Genomic DNA, 18,377 nt, shown 5'->3' with positions numbered 1-18,377 from the left:
TTTATTTTAAGACAGCCCCTCTAATGAAGGGGTTTGTGAAGTGTTGACAAATTTTGAGAGTACTAATTTGGTTCAGAAACCCAGTTCTTCAAGTAGAGAGTAAAGACTCAAAGGACAAAAAGAACAATGCTAAAGAATGAACACTTGCTAAGTATTAACAAAGTCACCCATGAACTGTTCCTTTATTAGAGAGAATATACTAGGGCTTGACTGGGCCTATGCAAGCCACATCTGTTTTGATTGAAATAAGAAATTTTAAGAAGTAAAGTTTGGCACAAAGATAACCTAAGTGAAGTAGTTTTCCCAGGGCTTTGCAGGGATGAGAAGACTGACCCAGATACAAGAGTCAGCTAAGGTACTGTATAAAGACTTAATTAAAAGCAAAATACCTAGAAAGGCATCTCTGCAGAGATGGGGGAAAGACCAGAAATATAAAAAATTTCAAACCTTTATGAGTCAGCACTAGAGGACACCTACTGCCAAAGCTGCTGGCATCTGGAGGGCTGTTTCAGCTGCAGTGAGAATAATACCCTGATAGAAGTTTCTAACTCTGGGGATAAAAGGTGAGAAGTTCATAAAAGACTGTAACTAAACCATGTATCTATTAAAAATTTTGCAGTGGTAGATTCACATTTGGTGTATTATTTTTTGTTATTGCTTTAAATTATAACTCCCTTAAATAACTTATTGATAGATAAATCAATCTATAAGTTAATACTGTTATGTAGTAAAGGGTTATACTTTCTGAAAATAAATTATCTTAGGAACTAGCTAAATCAGCTTGTTAAAAAGAACTAGGGTTTATAAATGTTTCCTTTCTAAAAATGTTAACCCTTCCACATAATAGTAAGTACCCAGAACTGCACATAAGAGGCACAAGGAGACTTAATGAGGTTATGAAATCTGAACCATAGATTCAATCTTGACTAAATGTCAAAATTTCATACTGACTTAAAGAAAATTTTCTAAAAATCTTTGCTTGAATATTATTATCAGAATCAGGCAAGCCTCGGATATGTTAGAATTTTGAAAGAATTACACGGATTTTAATAAATGGTTTCATTAAACACTAATGTCTAGGGAATATTTCCTGCTGAATAAGAAAATTCACCTTGTTAGAGAAGGTACATGGGTAACTGGTGAGGGAGGAAGAGGGCACTTCCAGCTGTGAAGGCAATTGTCTATACTTGTCTAAATATCTAAATTGGAGCTTTAGATAAAACTTTGAAAGAAGTTTTTTGTTTTTACTGTGTCATCACTTGTGTGACTTTGGGTGAAACAATAAATCTCCAAGCATTTTGGTACCTGTTTGGCAAAATTGGGATGACAATTATATTCTGCAAACATGATTTCTTAAATTTTCTTTCTGCTTAAAGCACGCAAATCTACACTCATCTGCTTCATGCCATAACATGGCATAATACTATTCAATACTAGGCTTTCTACAAATTTCTGTTCTTCTAAGTCCATATTCTTTCTTTATAAATTTTCCCCCACTATCAACTTCTAATAAGTTATCTCTCCAATATTATAGGTACCACTTTGACTTTAGGCCTTATTTCTTTTAATATTTATTTTGGATTCAACAAGAAGCCACCGATATAATTTGTGTGTGTGTGTGTGTGTGTGTATTCTTCCAGAATTTTCTTTTATTTTTAAAACACAGATGGAAGCAAATGGTACACAATTTAATATATTAATTTTTAAAAATTTAATACATCTTAGAGATTGTTTTAATCAGTACATAAGGGACTTCCCCATTCTTATTATATATATATATGCTGTAATTCTGTTACTGTGAATGTGCTGTAAGTTATTCAAGTTCTTATTAAGGTTTTATGCTATTATGAATAACTTGGTATATGCATCACTTCACTCATTCGAAAATATATCTGAGGATAAATTCTTAGAAGTGGAATGGCTAAGGAAAATGGTATGTGCGTTTGTAATGTTGGCAGAGATTGCCCAGTTGCCTGTCATAGAGATTGTACTGACTTACATTACCACTAGTAATGTGTGAGAGTTAGGCTTTGTTACTTTTTGCTTGAACCACTCTAATAACTTTCTAAATGACCTCCTCACTTTTGTTTCTCCCAGCACTAATATATCCCAAATGCTAACACAGAGAAATCCTCCTAAAACAAAAGTCCTTTGCTTAGGAAATATCAGTAACTCCTATTTTCCATCAAATTAAACTTCTTAACCTGGTGCTCAGAATCCTTGACAAAACAGGCCTGTATTCATTCTTGAGTTTTATCTTCTACCACATATACCCTATATTCCAGATAAATTGAATCATTCCTTGTTATATGCTGTGCTTTAGGCCTGAAACAGTTTCCTCTGTACAGAATGCTTCTCTACATATGTCTTTCAGTCTAAATCCTATCAACTTTCAAGGACCATCTCAAATATTACCTACCTAAAGGTCCAAATAGGTTAGCCTTTAGGCTTATGTTCTTTGTTTTGCTAATTAATAGTGTACACTCAGAATAAATAAATACTTCTATTATAATAACTGGATTTTGGTTTAGATGTAATTCAAATCTTCTTTGTTATGTAGTTGCCCAGTTCACAGATGACAGGAAGGAAAGCATGAAAAGGGGATGAATGTGGGTGGGTGTTGGGTGTTGTGGGTGTTGTAGAGGGTAGTGGCAAGAGACACATATCTATTGAAAGCCCAACTTTGGGAGGCCGAGGTGGGCGGATCACGAGGTCAGGAGATCGAGACCATCCTGGCTAACACGGTGAAACCCTGTCTCTACTAAAAATACAAAAAATTAGCTGGGCGTGGTGGCGGGCTCCTGTAATCCCAGCTACTCGGGAGGCTGAGGCAGGAGAAGGGTGTGAACCTGGGAGGCGGAGCTTGCAGTGAGCCGAGATCGCGGCACTGCACTCCAGCCTGGGTGACAGAGCGAGACTCCGTCTCAAAAAAAAAAAAAAAAAAAGAAAGCCCAATAGGTGGCCAGTACTGTATATTTGTACTGTCATCACCTATAAGAAGAACCTTATGGAGGTGGATATTATCATATCCACTTTACAGTCAGACAAGCCATATAACTAGTAAAGAGTTGATCAGGATTTAAACTCAGGTCTATCTGGATGCAAAGCCTAGACTCTCACATTGTACTACATTGACTTATCTGGCAGAGAATAGCAGCAAGAAATGACTAATATCTTGAACTCTATCTCTAAAGTTGAAGAAATAAACACCTATGAAAAGCTGAACAAGAACATTAGCATCACTAACTGGAACCATCTAATGTAGATACAACTGTCCTATACTCTGTGAGTGTCAATGTATTAGAGCACAATGAGATAAGCAAATTATGGGTGGAATATCCTGATTTAGAGGGCAGGGAAAGGGTTACTGTATATAGGAAGATTTCCATTCTGTTTTTTAGATGATATATAAATAGATAAACTCAATGTATCTAGCATATGAACTCAATGGCAATGTCTATCATTCTGTAAATAGATGATAAATTAGTATAAATATTGTGTATATTCTTGTGTATTTCTCTGTTGTTCTCTTTGAGTATCTATTTGTCTATCTCAAGCCCATCTGCATAAATGAAAATCTTCCCCATTCACAAATGAATTTACTGTCACTATAAAGTGGAAGATAAGGCCTGCTCAACTCTAGAGAAATGTTAAGCACATAGAAAATAGAAGCAATGATAACATTAACAATATTATTATTATGAAAAGAAATTGAACAACATTTAAAAACTCCACAATTAACAGTTTTTTAGAGTTAACATAAAATGAAGTAAAAAGCAACTTTAATATAATAAGCCAATTACTGGTACACAGGTATAGAGTGAGTGAATACTAAGAAAATCATGGGTTTGTTGACTCTAATTTCACACTGAATATGATAAGCAACTATATTTGTGTTAGAATTGCTCTGTTAACTTTCTCTGCTTTCTAAACTAATCAAATTCATTGTTTTTATCTCTAAATATTATTTAATAACCACTTTATTAGAAGTGCCAATATCTTAGAGAATATATATAGTTAGATTTATATTTATATTCACAAAGACACGTGTATATACACATATTCACATGTAATATTGTTAAATCAAGTTTATCCTAAAGTTGCTTCCTTACATACTTTAAGTTTGGCATAAAGATTTCTCTGTACATAGTGAACAGTAACCTCAATGGAAGTTTAAGTAGACAGTAACCTACTCTTGTGCCAGTCACCAAGTTTTGGCCAGTCAGAGGCAGCCAACTGTTCAAAACATGTTCAAATAAGGCAAATGTTGAGCTGTAACCAATCTGGCTGTTTGTGTACCTCACTTCCATTTTCTGTATGTCACTTTCCTTTTTGTGACCGTAAATCTTCCACCACGTGGCTGCACTGGAGTCTCTCTGAGCTTACTCTGGCTAAGGAGGCTGCCAGATGCCAGATTCACAGATCATTCTTTGCTCAGTTAAACTCTGTGAAGTTTAATTTGTCTAAGGCTTTTTTATTTTTTTAAACAGATGGTGTCAGAAGTGGGATCCGAATTAGAGCTTCCAGTGACCCCCAGGAGCATCAAGTGACCAAGCGAGGTACCTGCAGGGCCCATTGTTTCCATTGCTCTTTCACAGCAACTGGGGATGATGGTAAGTTCTTTCTCAGAATTCAAAGCTCCACATATTTGTGTTTTGAGCTTTCTGAGTTTGTTTGAGCAAATTTCTGATTGAAACTAGGTTTGGAAGTCACAAAAAAACTGAATTGGGTCCAGAATCTGATAATTAACTGGCTTGGATCTAGTTACAGGCCTCTTATGTCTGAATGGTTCAGACAGAAACCAGTAGAAAATGGCAATATTTCAGGGGATGCAAACTTTGGTTTTGGAAATTTATAGGGATTTTTGTGTTCTACCTCCTTTGTTTTTCTTGTGTGCTGAGGTAGGAAAAAATTATTGGCTAAGTTGATTAAGAGGATCTGAGAATTAAAGCTAAGATTCAAGATAAAAATGGGATCCTTATTTTCTTAAGAACTGAGTAATGTATCTTCTGATTATGCCCACACTTACATGTGTAAGTATTAGGTTCTGGAAACAGCAAACACTTTTAGAAATAGCAAAATCTTACTAAAGGTAATTTAAAATTACAATGGAACATTCCAAAGAAACAACACTGCACTTGAAGAAGTGCAGTTGAAAATGAGGGCTCACAACCCTATGCACACAAATTAGAAAATCTAGAGGAAGTGGGTAAATTCCTGGAAGGACACAATCTTCCAAGACTGAATCAGGAAGAGATTGAAAACCTGAATAGACCACTATCGACTTCTGAAATTGAATCAGTAATTAAGAACCTACTAACCAAAAAAAGCCCTGGCTCAGATGGATTCACAGCTGAATTCTACCAGACATACAAAGAACTGATACCAATCCTACTGAAATTATTCAAAAAATCAAAGAGGAGGGGTTCCTTTCTAATATATTCTATGAAGCCAGCATCAGCCTGGTACCCAAATCTGGCAGAGACACAATTAAAAAAGGAAACTTTAGATCAATATCTCTCATGAATATAGACATGAAAATCCTCAACAAAATACTAGAAAATCAAATCCAGCAGCATATTGAAAAGTTAGTAAAACATGATCAAGTAAGCTTTATTCCTGGAAGGCAAGGCTGGTTCAACATATGCAAATGAATAAATGTGATTCACTACATAAGCAGAATCAAAAGCAAAAATGAAATTATCTTCTCAATAGATGCAGAAAAAGCTTTTGATGAAATCCAACATCCCTTCATGTTAAAAACCCTCAACAGACTAGGCAATGAAGGAACATACTTCAAAATAATAAGAGCCATCTATGACAAACCCACAGCCAACATCATACTAAGTGGACAATAGCTTGAAGCATTCCCTTTGAGAACTGGAACAGAACCAAGATGCACACTCTTACCACTCATGTTCAACACAGTACTGGAAGTCATAGCTGGAACAATCAGGCAAGAGAAAGAAATAAAAGGCATCCAAATAGGAAAGGAAGTCAAACTCTTCCTGTTTGCTGATAACATAATTCTATACCTAGAAAATCCTAAAGACTTTGCCAATAGTCTCCTAGAATAGATAAACACCTTTAGTAAAGTTTCAGGTTACAAAATCATTGTATAAAAATCAGTAGCATTTTCTATATGCCAACAAAGTCCAGGCTGAGAGTGAAATCAATAACATAATCCCATTTACAATAGCCAAAAGAAAATGAAATATCTAGGAATACAGGTAGCCAAGGAGGCGAAAGATCTCTACAAAGAGAACTACAAAACATTGCAGAAGGAGATCAGAGATGACATAAATGGGGAAACATTCCATGCCGATGAATTGGAAGAATCAGTTTCGTAAAAATGGCCATACTGTCCAAAGCAAGTTAAAGATTCAACACTATTCCTATCAAACTACCAAAGCCATTTTTCACAGAACAAATGATTCTAAAATAAATATGGAACTGAAAAAGAGCCCCAATAGCCAAAGCTATCCTAAGCAAAAGAATGAAGCCAGAGGTATCACATTACCCAACTTCAAGGCTACACTATATAAGGCTACACTACTACTATAAGGCTACAGTAACCAAAACAACTTAGTACTGGTACAGAAACAGACAAAGACAAATGGAAGAGAATAGAAAACTCAGAAATAAAGATGCACACCTACCACAATCTGATCTTCAACAAGGCTGACAAAAACAAGCCATGGGGAAAGCACTTCCCATTCAATAAATGTTGCTGAGATAACTAGTTAGCCGTATGCAGAAGAATGAAACCAGACCCCTACCTTTCACCATATACAAAAATTAACTCAAAATGGATTAAAGATTTCAATGAAGGTCCTCAAACTGTAAAGATCCTGGAAGACAACCTAGGAAATACTTATCTCAAAGTCAGCCTTGGTAAAGAATTTTTGGCTAAGTATGAAAAGCCATTGCAACAACAACAACAAAAAGACAAAAAGGATCTAATTAAACTAAAAAGCTTCTGCACAACAAAAGAAACTATGAACAAAGCAAACAGACAACCTGCAGAATGAGAGACGATATCTGCAAACTATGCATCCAACAATGGCCTAGTATCCAGAATCTATAGGGAGCTTGAACAAATCAACAGGCAAAACACCAAATAACTTCATTAAAAAATGGGCAAAGGACATGAACACATACTTCTCAAAAGACGACATACAAGTCACTAACAAACATGAAAAAATGCTCAGCATCACTAATCATCAGAGAAATGCAAATCAAACTGACAGTGAGATAAAATCTCACACCAGTCAGAATGGCTGTTACTAAAAATCCAAAAAACAACAGATGCTGGTGAAGATGTGGAGAAAAGTGGACACTTATACATTGTTAGTGGGAATTTAAATTAGTTTAGCCACTGTGGAAAGCAATCTGGAGATTTCTCAAAGAACCTAAAACAGGGCTACCATTCATCTCAGCCATACCATTACTAGGTTTACACCCAAAAGAAAATAAATCATTCTACCAAAAAGACACATGCACTTTTCTGTTCATTGTTGCACTATTCACAGTAGCAAAGACATGGGATCAACCTAGCTGCCCATCAGTGGTGGATTGAATAAAGAAAATGCTGTATATACACACCACGGAATAGTACACAGTTATAAAAAAATGAAATCATGGCCTTTGCAGCAACATGGATGGAGCTGGAGGCTATAATCCTCAGCAAATTAATGCAGAAACAGAAAATTCAAAACTGCATGTTCTTCCTTCTAATTGGGAGCTAAGCATTGAGAACACATGGACATAAATATTAGAACAATAGACACTGTGGACTACTCGAGCTTGGGAGTGGGTGGGTTGAAAAACTACCTATTGAGTACTATATTATGCTTACTACCAGGGTGAGGGAACCTGTACTCCAAACTTCAGCATCATACAATATTCCTATGTAACAAATCTGTACATGTACCCTGTATTTAAAATAAAAGTTGAAATTAAAAAAAAAGAAAAGAAAATGAAGCTTTCCAAATTACTCTCATCTATGGATGCCTACTGATATGCAGAAGCTTCTAAAGTATTTCAGTATTTTAAATTAAAGACTCCTTATAAAAGGCAAATAAAAATCTTAAATGACTAATAAGAAAAATTAAATCCGCTTATCTTTTTGCTTAGTTACAATACTGCCCCAAAGACAAAAAAGAAAGCTATCCTGGATAAAAAGTTTATATAAGGTAGGCCCTACAGCTGGGTAGAAAACCAAGTAGGCTCTCACGGTACCTGATTTCAGGACTTGGTTTTTAGATGGCATTTCTGGACTTGCCTTAGGCCAGAAGGGACCTCACTGCTCTAAAGGGTGAGTCCCAGGCCAGGCAGCATTCACCACAAGCTGACTGAAGAGCCCTTGAGCCTAAAGGGAACATGGTGGTAGTCTGGCAGTACTCCCTGTGGGCCTGAGGTGGCCGTGGCCATGGGGTGAGGCTCGCTGCATTTGGAAAGGGGAGGGAAGCATGGGAAGCGCTGCGTCTTGTGGTTTGAGTGCCAGCTTAGCCACAGTACAACAGAACACCAGGTAGACTTCTAAGATTTTTGACTCTAGTTTCTGGCTCCTGAATGGCACCTCTGGACCCTCCTGGAGCTTGGGCTTGGAGAAACTCATCACCCTCAAGGGAAGAACATAGGCCTGGCTGGCTCTGTCACCAGCTAATTGCAGATCTTCAGGGCCTTGAATGAACATAGCTGGTAGCCAAAGAGTGGTTACAGCAGGGCTTGGGCAAGACCCAGTGCTCTGCTGGTTTCAGGTCTGACCCAGCACAGTTCTAGGGGTGATGGCTACAGGGGTGCTTGTGTCATTCCACCTCTAGATCCAGGTGGCTCAGCACAGAGAGAGACTGGGACAAAGTAAAGGAAGAGAACCAGAGTCTCCAGTAATCCAGATAATTCTTCTGGATCTTGTCCAAGACTATCAAGGCAGTACCTCTATGAGTCTGCAAGAATCATAGTGTTACTGGTCTTGGGGGTCCTCTCTAAAGCAGATATAGCTTAGATCATAACACCCAAGTCCTTATGAATATCTGGAAAGCCTTCCCAGGAAGAATGGGTATAAAGAGCCCAGACTGCAAAGACTACAATAAATACCTAACTCTTCAATGGCCAGACACAAATGAACACCTACAAGTATCCAGACAATCCAGGAAAACATGACTTCAATGAATAAACTAAATAAGGCACCAGAAACCAAGCCTGGAGAAACAGGGATATGTGACCTTTCAGACAGAGAACTCAAAATAGCTGTTTGAGGAAACCCAAAGAAATTCAAGATAACACAGAGAAGAAATTCAGGATTCTATCAGATGAATTTGACAAAGAGATTAAAATAATTAAAAAGGATCAGGCAGAAATTCTGGAGTTGAAAAATGCAGCTGGCATGCTGAAGAAATCATCAGACTTGTTCAATAGCAGAGTTGATCAAGCAGAAAAAAGAATCAGCAAGCTTGAAAACAGGCTATTTGAAAATACAGTCAGAGGAGACAAAAGCAAAAAGAATAAAAAACCATGAAGCATGCCTACAGGATCTAGAAAATAGCCTCAAAAGGGCAAATCTAAGAGTTATTGGCTTTAAAGAGTATGTAGAGAAAGAGATATGCATAGAAACTTTATTCAAAGGGATAATAACAGAGAGCTTCCTAAACCTAGAGAAAGATATCAGTATCCAAGTACAAGAAGGTTACAGAACACCAAGCAGATTTCATGCAAAGAAGACTAACTCAAGGCATCTGGTAATTCAACTTGCAAAGGTCAAGGATAAAAAAAGGTTCCAAAAAGCAGCAAGAGAAAAGAAACAAATAATGGAGCTCCAACACATCTAGTGGCAGCCTTTTCAGTGGAAACCTTACAGGCCAAGAGAGAGTGGAATGAAATATTTAAAGTGCTGAAGGGAAGAGAACTTTTATGCTAGAATAGTATATCTGGTGAAAATATCCTTCAAGAATGAAGAAAAAATAAAGACTTTCCTAGACAAAAAAAAGTTGAGGGATTTCATCAACATCAGACTTTTTTTTACAAGAAATGCTAAAGGGAGTACTTTAATAAGAAAGAAAAGGACATTAATGAGCAATAAATAATCACCTGAAGGTACAAAATACACTAGTAATAGTCTGCAGAAAAACAGAATATTATAGCACCGTAAATGTGGTGTGTAAACTACTGTTATTTAAGGAGAAAGACTAAATGACTTACCAATCAAACATAGTAACTACAACAACTTTTCAAGACATATTACAATAAGATATAAATAGTAACAAAAACTTAAAGCAGGGGCACAAAGTTAATGCAGGAAGTCTTTGTAAATTTTCTTTTTGTTAGTTTGTTTATGCAAACAGTGTTATTATCAGCTTAAAATAATGGGTTATAATGTAGTATTTGCAAGCTTCATGATACCCTCAAATCAAAAAACATACAATGGAGACACAAAAAATAAAAAGCAACTAACTAAATCATATCACCAATGAAAATTACCTTCGCAAAAAGAAAGACATGAAGGAAAGAAAGAAGGAAGAGAAGACCACAAAACAGCCAGAAAACAAATCACAAAATGGCAGGGGTAAGTCCTTACTTATCTATAAATTGAATGTAAATGGACACAGTTCTTCAAAGGACACAGAGTAGCTGAAGGAATAAAAAAACAATGAGGCCAGGTGTGGTGGCTCACGCCTGTAATCCCAGCACTTTGGGAGGCTGAGGTGGGCATATCACTTGGTCAAGAGATCAAGACCATCCTGGCCAACATGGTGAAACCCTGTCTCTACTAAAAATACAAAAATTAGCTGGGCGTGGTGGTGCGTGTCTGTAGTCTCAGCTACTCAGGAGGCTGAGGCAGGAGAATCGCTTGAATCCAGGAGGCGGAGGTTGCAGCAAGCCGAGATCGTGCCACCGTACTCCAGCCTGGTGACAGAGTGAGACTCCATCTCAAAAAAAAAAAAAAACCAAAAACCAAAAAAAAACCAAAAAACAAAACAAAACACACCAAAAAAACCCCCCAAAAACTGAGACCCAATGATCTGTTGCCCACAAGAAACAGACTTCACCTATAAAACACACATGGAAAATAAAGGGATGGAAAAAGATATTCCAAGTCCATGGAAACCAAAAAAGAGCAGAAGCAGCTATATTCATATCAGACAAAATAGATTTCAAGACAAAAACTGTAAGAATAGACAAAGAAGGTCACTATATAATGATAAGGGGTTCAATTCAGCAAGAGGATATAACGATTTTAAATATATATGCACTGAATCCTGGAGCATGTAGATGTATAAAGAAAATATTATTAGAGCTAAAGAGAGAAGTAGACCCCAATATAATAATAGCTGGAGATTTCAACATCCCACTTTCAACACTGCATCAATCTTCTAGACAGAAAATCAACAAAGAAACATCAGACTTAATCTACACTATAGACCAAATGGATCTAATAGATAGTTACAGAACATTTCCTTCAAAGACTGCAGAATACACATTCTTTTCCCCAGCATATAGATTATTCTGAAGGACAGATCATATGTTAGGTCACAAAACAAGTCTTAAAACATTCAAAAAAATGTTAATCATATCAAGCACATTCTCTGACCACAATGGAATAAAACTAGAAATCAATAACAAGAGGAATTTTGAAAACTATACAAACACATGGAAAGTAAACAATATGCCCCTGAACAACCAGTGGGTAAATGAAGAAATTAACACGGAAATTGAAAATTTTCTTGGAAAAAATGATAATGGAAACACAACATACCATTTTGTTGTATGGAATACAGCAAAAGCAGTACTAATAGGGAAGCTTATAGCTATAAGTGCCTACATTAAAAAAAAAAAAAACTTCAAATAAACAACCTAATGATGCACCTCAAAGAAGTAGAAAAGCAAGAGCAAACCAAATCCAAAATTAGTAGAAGAAAAGGAATAATAAAGATCAGAGCAGAAATAAATCAAATTGAAATGAAGAAGACAATACAAAAGATCAATGAATCGAAAAGTTTTTTTAAAGATAAAGAAAATTGAGAAACTTTTAGCTTGCCTAAGAAAAAAAAAGAAGATCCAAATATGTAAAATCAGAGATGAAAAAGGAGATATTATAACTGATAATGCAGAAATTCATATGATAATTTCTGGCTACTGTGAGCAACTGTATGCCAAAAAATTGGAAAATCTAGAAGAAATGGGCAAATTCCTAGATGCATACAACCTACCAAGATTGAACCATGAAGAAATCCAAAACTTGAACAGACCAATAACAAGTAACATGATTGAAGTTGTAATTAAAAATCTCCCTGTAAATAAAAGCCCAGGACCCAATGACTTCAATACTGAATTATGCTAAACATTTAAAAAAGAACTAATAGCAATCCTACTGAAACAATTCTGAAAAAATAGAGGAGGAGAGAATACTTCCCAGCACATACTATGAAGCCAGTATTACTCTGATACCAAAACCAGACATAGACACATCAAAAAAAGAAAACTACAGGCCAGTATCTCTGATGAATCTTGATGCAAAAGGCCTCAACAAGGTATTAGCAAACCAAATTCACTAATATGGTAAAAAAGGTCATTCATCATGACCAAGTGGGATTTATCTCTGGCTTGCAAGGATGTTTCAACATACACAAATCAATCAATGTGATACATCATATCAATAGAATGATGGACAAACCCGTATGATCATGTCAGTAGATGTTAAAAAAGCATTTGATACAATTCAACATCCCTTCATGAAAAACCCTCAAAAAACTGCGTATACAAGGAACATACATTAACATAATTAAAACCATATGTGACAGACCCATAGCTAAAACCATTCTGAATGGGGAAAACCTGAAAACCTTCCCTCTCCCATCTGGATCATGACAAGGATGCCCACTTTCACCACTGTTATTCAACATAGTACTAGAAGTCCTAGCTACAGCAATCAGACAAGAGGAAGAAATAAAGGGCATCCAACTGGAAAGGAAGAAGTCACGTTATCCTTGTTTGCAGATGGTATCTTATATTTGGGAAAACCCAAAGACGCCACCAAAAACCTATTAGAACTGATAAATTTTGTAAAGTTGCAGGATACAAAACCAACATACAAAAATCAGTAGCATTTGTATATGCTAATAGTGAACAGTGTGAAAAAGAAATCAGGAAAGTAATCCTAATTATAATAGCCACAAATAAAATTAGATATGTAGCATATTAGTCTGTTCTCATGCAGCTAATAAAGTCATACCCCAGACTGGGTAAATTATAAAGGAAAAAGGTTTAATGGACTTACAGTTCCACAAGGCTGGGAAGGCCTCACAATCATGGCAGAAGGCAAAGAAGAAGCAAAGGCATGTCTTACATGGTGGCAGGCAAGAGAGCTTGTACAGGAGAACTCCCATTTATAAAACTATTAGATCCCATGAGACTTATTCACTACCATGAGAACAGTATGGGGGAACTGCCCCCATTATACAATTATCTCCACCTGGCCCCACCCTTGACAAGTGGAGAGACTATTACAATTCAAGGTGAGATTTGGGTAGGGACACAGCCAAACCATATCACCTAGGATTTAACCAAAGAAATGATCTCTACAATGAAAACTATAAAACACTGATAAAAGAGATTGAAGAGGACACCAAAAAAGAGAAATACATTCCATGTTCATGGATGGGAAGAATCAATTTTGTTAAAATGCCAATATCACCCAAAGCAATCTACATATTCATTGCAGTCCCTTTCAAAATACCAATGACATTCTTCACAGAAATATTAATAATAAAAAACTATCCTAAAATTTACATGGTACAACAAAAGATCCAGAATAGTCAAAGCTATCCTGAGCAAAAAGAACAAAACTGGAGAGAATCACATTACCTGACTTCAAATCATACTACAGACGGGCAGAGGTGCTCCAGCCTCCATGTGGTCCGCAGTCAGCACCACAGCACCTGGCCTCCTGCACACCCTGAAGGTAGCGCCCCTGCCTTTGGCTCAGAGTATGCTGGTGCCGGTGCCAGCTCCCAGAAAGGGTGTGCTGCGTGGAGATGACAGTTGAGGAGATGAAGGAGACCGAGAATGGGACACAGTCGGCGCCTCTGCCCATGGAGGGAGTGGACATTAGCCCAAACAGGAGGAAGGCATGCTGAAGGTCATCGAGAGAGGGCACAGGTACAGAGATGACCATGATTGGGGACTGAATCTTTGTCCACTACACTGGCTGGCTGCTAGATGGCACAAACTTTGACCCCAGTCTGGATCACAAGGACAAATTCTCCTTTGACCTGGGAAAAGGGGAGGTCAACAAGGCTTGGGACATTGCCATAGCAGCCATGAAGGCAGGGGAGGTGTGCCATATCACCTGCAAACCAGAATATGCCTTCGGTGCAGCAGGCAATCCTCCAAAGATCTCCCCAATGCCACACTCGTGTTTGAGGTGGAGTTGTTTGAGTTTAAGGGAGAAGATCTGACGGAAGAAGAAGATGGCGGAATCATCTACAGAATTACAGACTTGCGGTGAAGGCTATCCCAGGCCCAATGAGGGTGCTATCATGGAGATTGCACTGGAAGGGTGCTACAAGGACTAGCTCTTTGAACATCAGGAGAATCTGGATCTGCCTTATGGTCTGGAGAGGGCCATTCAGTGTATGTAGAAAGGAGAACATTCCATTGTGTACCTCAAACCCAGCTATGCTTTTGGCAGTGTTGGGAAGGAAAAGTTCCAAATCCCACCAAATGCCTAGCTGAAATATGAATTACACCTCAAGAGTTTTGAAAAGACCAAGGAGTCTTGGGAGATGAATTCAGAAGAGAAGCTGGAGCAGAGCACCACAGTGAAAGAGTGGGACACTGTGTACTTCAAGGAAGGCAAATACAAGCAAGCTTTACTATAATATAAGAGGATTGTGTCCTGGGTAGAATATGAGTCTAGTTTTTCCAATGAGGAAACACAGAAGGCACAGGCCCTTCAACTGGCCTCTTACCTCAACCTGGTCATGTGTCATCTGAAACTACAGGCCTTCTCTGCTGCCACTGAAAGCTGTAACAAGGCCCTGGAACTGGGCAGCAACAACGAGAAGGGCCTCTTCCATTGGGGAGAGGCCCACCTGGCTGTGAATGACTTTGAACTGGCACAGGCTGACTTCCAGAAGGTCTTGCAGCTCTACCCCAACAACGAAGCCGCCAAGGCCCAGCTGGCTGTGTGCCAGCAGCAGATCTGCAGGCAGCTTGCCTGGGAGAAGACGCTCTATGCCAACACGTTGGAGAGGCCCACCTTGCTGTGAATGACTTTGAACTGGCACAGGCTGACTTCCAGAAGGTCTTGCAGCTCTACCCCAACAACGAAGCCGCCAAGGCCCAGCTGGCTGTGTGCCAGCAGCAGATCTGCAGGCAGCTTGCCTGGGAGAAGACGCTCTACGCCAACACGTTTGAGAGGCTGGCTGAGGAAGAGAACAAGGCCAAGGCAGAGGCTTCCTCAGGAGACAATCCCACTGACACAGAGATGGAGGAGCAGAAGAGCAACACCACAGAGAGCCAGTCTCAAGTGGAGACAGAAGCATAGCCCCTCTCCACCAGCCCTACTCCTGTGGCTGCCTGCCCCCCGTCTCCCTACTCTGCCCTGTTAGTTTTGTAAAAACTGAAGAATTTTGAGTGAATTAGACCTTTATTTTTCTATCTGGTTGGATAGTGGCTTTAGGGGGAAGGGGGAAAGGAGTAGGCTGGGAGATTGAGGTGGGGAATCATTTTAGGTGGTGTCACCCCCTCTTCCCTTCCCCCATTGCACATGAACATATGTCCATCCATACATGCTCATTAGAGTGTTAATTTATTTTGCTCCTTCTGTTTGTTAGGTCCATTTTCCAGGGGTAGAAGAGGCAAGTGGTAGGGATGGGGTCTGATATGAACCCAGGGTGGAGAAGGAGACTCCTGGGCAGCTGTTTTCCTCATCCTTTCCCTCTCCCAGTCCATTTCCAAATGTGGCCTCCATGTGGGTGTTAGGGACATGGGAAGAAACACCATTTCTTCTCTGTTCCCTTCCTCACCCCAGATGGCATGGCTGATGCTGTCTCCTGGTGTCATGGTGACCACCCCCTGTCCCCCGTTCTGGTATTTGCCCTGTCAGTTTTCCCTCTCAGCCAGGTTGTGTCCCCAAACCCCCTCAGCCTCTTCTTTGCATGTTGATGAAGGTCCAGGCTTGCCTGAAGTTCCATGCTAGAGCAATAAAGTGGAAACAATAGAAACAAATAAAAAAAACCCCACAAAAAACAAATTATACTACAGATCTGTAGTAACCAAAACAGCATGTTGTTGGCATTAAAACAGACAAATACATCAATGAAACAGAATAGAGAACCCAGAAACAAATTCATACACCTACAGTAAACTCATTTTTGACAAAGGTGTCAAGAACATACACTGGGGAAAAGACAATCTCTTCAATAAATAGTGCTGGAAAAACTGGATATCCATATGCAGAAGAATGAAACTAGATGCCTATCTCTCGCCACATAAAAAAATCAAATCAAAATGGATTAAAGACTTAAACCTGAGACCTCAAACTATGAAACTACTACAAGAAAACATTGGGGAACTCTCTAAGACATTGATCTGGGCAAAATTTCTTGAGTAATACCCCACAAGCACAGGCAACCAACCAAAAATAGACAAATGGGATCACATCAAGCTAAAAAGCTTCTGCACAGTGAAGGAAACAATCAACAAAGTGAAGAGACTACCCACAGAATGGGAGAAAATATTTGTAAACTCCCCATCTGACAAGGGATTAATAAGCAGAATGTATAAGTAGCTCAAACAGCACTGTAGGAAAAAATATAATAATTTGATAAAAAATGTGCAAAGGATTTGAAAAGACATTTCTCAAAGGAAGGTATAGAAACAGCAAATAGGCATATGAAAAGGTGCTCAACATCATTGATCATCAGAGAAGTGCAAATCAAAACTACAGTGAGATATTATCTGACCCTAGTTAAAATGGCTTATATCCAAAAGACAGTCAATAATAAATGCTGGTGAGGAATTGGAGAAAAGAGAACCCTCATACATTATTGGTGGGAATGTAAATTAGTACAACTACTGTGGAGAACAGTTTGGAGATTCCTCAGAAAACTTAAAATAGTCTTACCGTATGATTCAGCAATCCTACTGCTGAGTATATACCCAGAGAAAGATAATCAGTATAACAAAGAGATATCTGGACTGCTGTGTTTGTGGCAGCACTGTCCACAATAGCCAAGATTTGGAGGCAACCCAAGTGTCCATCAACAGATGAATGGATAAAGAAAATGTGGGAGTTATACACAATGGTGTACTATTCAGCCATAAAAAAGATTGAGATTCAGTCATTTTTAACAGCATGGATAGAACTGGAGGTCATTATTTTTTGTGAAATAAGCCAGGCACAGAATGACAAACATCATATGTTCTCACTTAGTTGTGGTATCTAAAACTCAAAGCAATTGAACCCATGCAGATAAAGAGTAGAAGGATGGTTACCAGAGCCTGGGGAGAGTATTAGGGGGTTCTGCGGGGTGGTGGGGATGGTTAATGTGTACAAAAAATATTTAGAATTAATGAATAAGACCTAGTATTTGATAGTACAGCAAGGTGACAATAGTCAATAATATTTTAATTGTATGTTTTTAAATTACTAAAAGAGCATAATTGAATTGTTTTTTACACAAATGCTTGAGGGGATGCAATTCCCATTTTCCATTATGTAATTATTACACATTGCATTCCTGTTTCAATACATCTCATGTACCCCATATACACCTACTGTATACCCACAAAAATTAAGTAGGCCCTTGGGAAAAGTAGCCTTGCTTTTTCAGACCCATCCATGCTGAGTCCAGGCCTAGAGAATGCTTTCTTTGCTCTATTCCTTAATGGACTCCATCCTGAACTCAGTAATTTTAGCTAAGAAACAATAGCTAAGTTTAAAAGATCACCACCTATCAAACTGGAATACACCTTTCTGGAATTTAACTGGCTTTCCTGAAACCCTTTTGTAAAAGAAATTAACACCTATAAAGGAAATCTCCATTTGTAAGATGTCTGCCTATGTGCATTAGAAACTCTTCCCATTGTTTTAATTTGCACAAGTCATATATCTGTTTAAGGTGCTTTTCTGGCCGTCTTATCTAACTTAACTTTTACTTACACCACTTTCCCCTTGGTTTGAGCAAATGGTACTGTATTTAGGCCTAAAGTGTTAGCTCTGTGCTTTTGAAATAGAAATTTTCTTGCTTCACCTAAGAGAAGAGTTTTCCCTTTAGAAATGCAAATTTGTTGCCTAGTTAACAATGGCTTAGGGTGACAAAATAGGTAATTGGAAGATTGATAGGCTGAATGGGGAAAAGAAAAACTCTTTA

The 18,377-nt window shown here is 38.2% G+C and overlaps 1 protein-coding gene and 1 pseudogene across 3 annotated transcripts in view; one reads left to right on the top strand and one right to left on the bottom strand.

Moving 5' to 3' along the window:
- Positions 1 to 18,377, bottom strand: part of NDST3 (N-deacetylase and N-sulfotransferase 3) — a 229,737-nt gene that overhangs the window by 49,764 nt on the left and 161,596 nt on the right. The window lies entirely within an intron of this gene.
- Positions 9,426 to 16,776, top strand: LOC100988548 (peptidyl-prolyl cis-trans isomerase FKBP4-like; annotated as a pseudogene).

Source organism: Pan paniscus, chromosome 3 (genome assembly GCF_029289425.2).
Source record: "Pan paniscus chromosome 3, NHGRI_mPanPan1-v2.0_pri, whole genome shotgun sequence".
Taxonomy (NCBI): domain Eukaryota; kingdom Metazoa; phylum Chordata; class Mammalia; order Primates; family Hominidae; genus Pan; species Pan paniscus.
The sequence above is the reverse complement of the archived record's forward strand: the minus strand, read 5'-3'. Positions and strand labels throughout refer to the sequence as shown.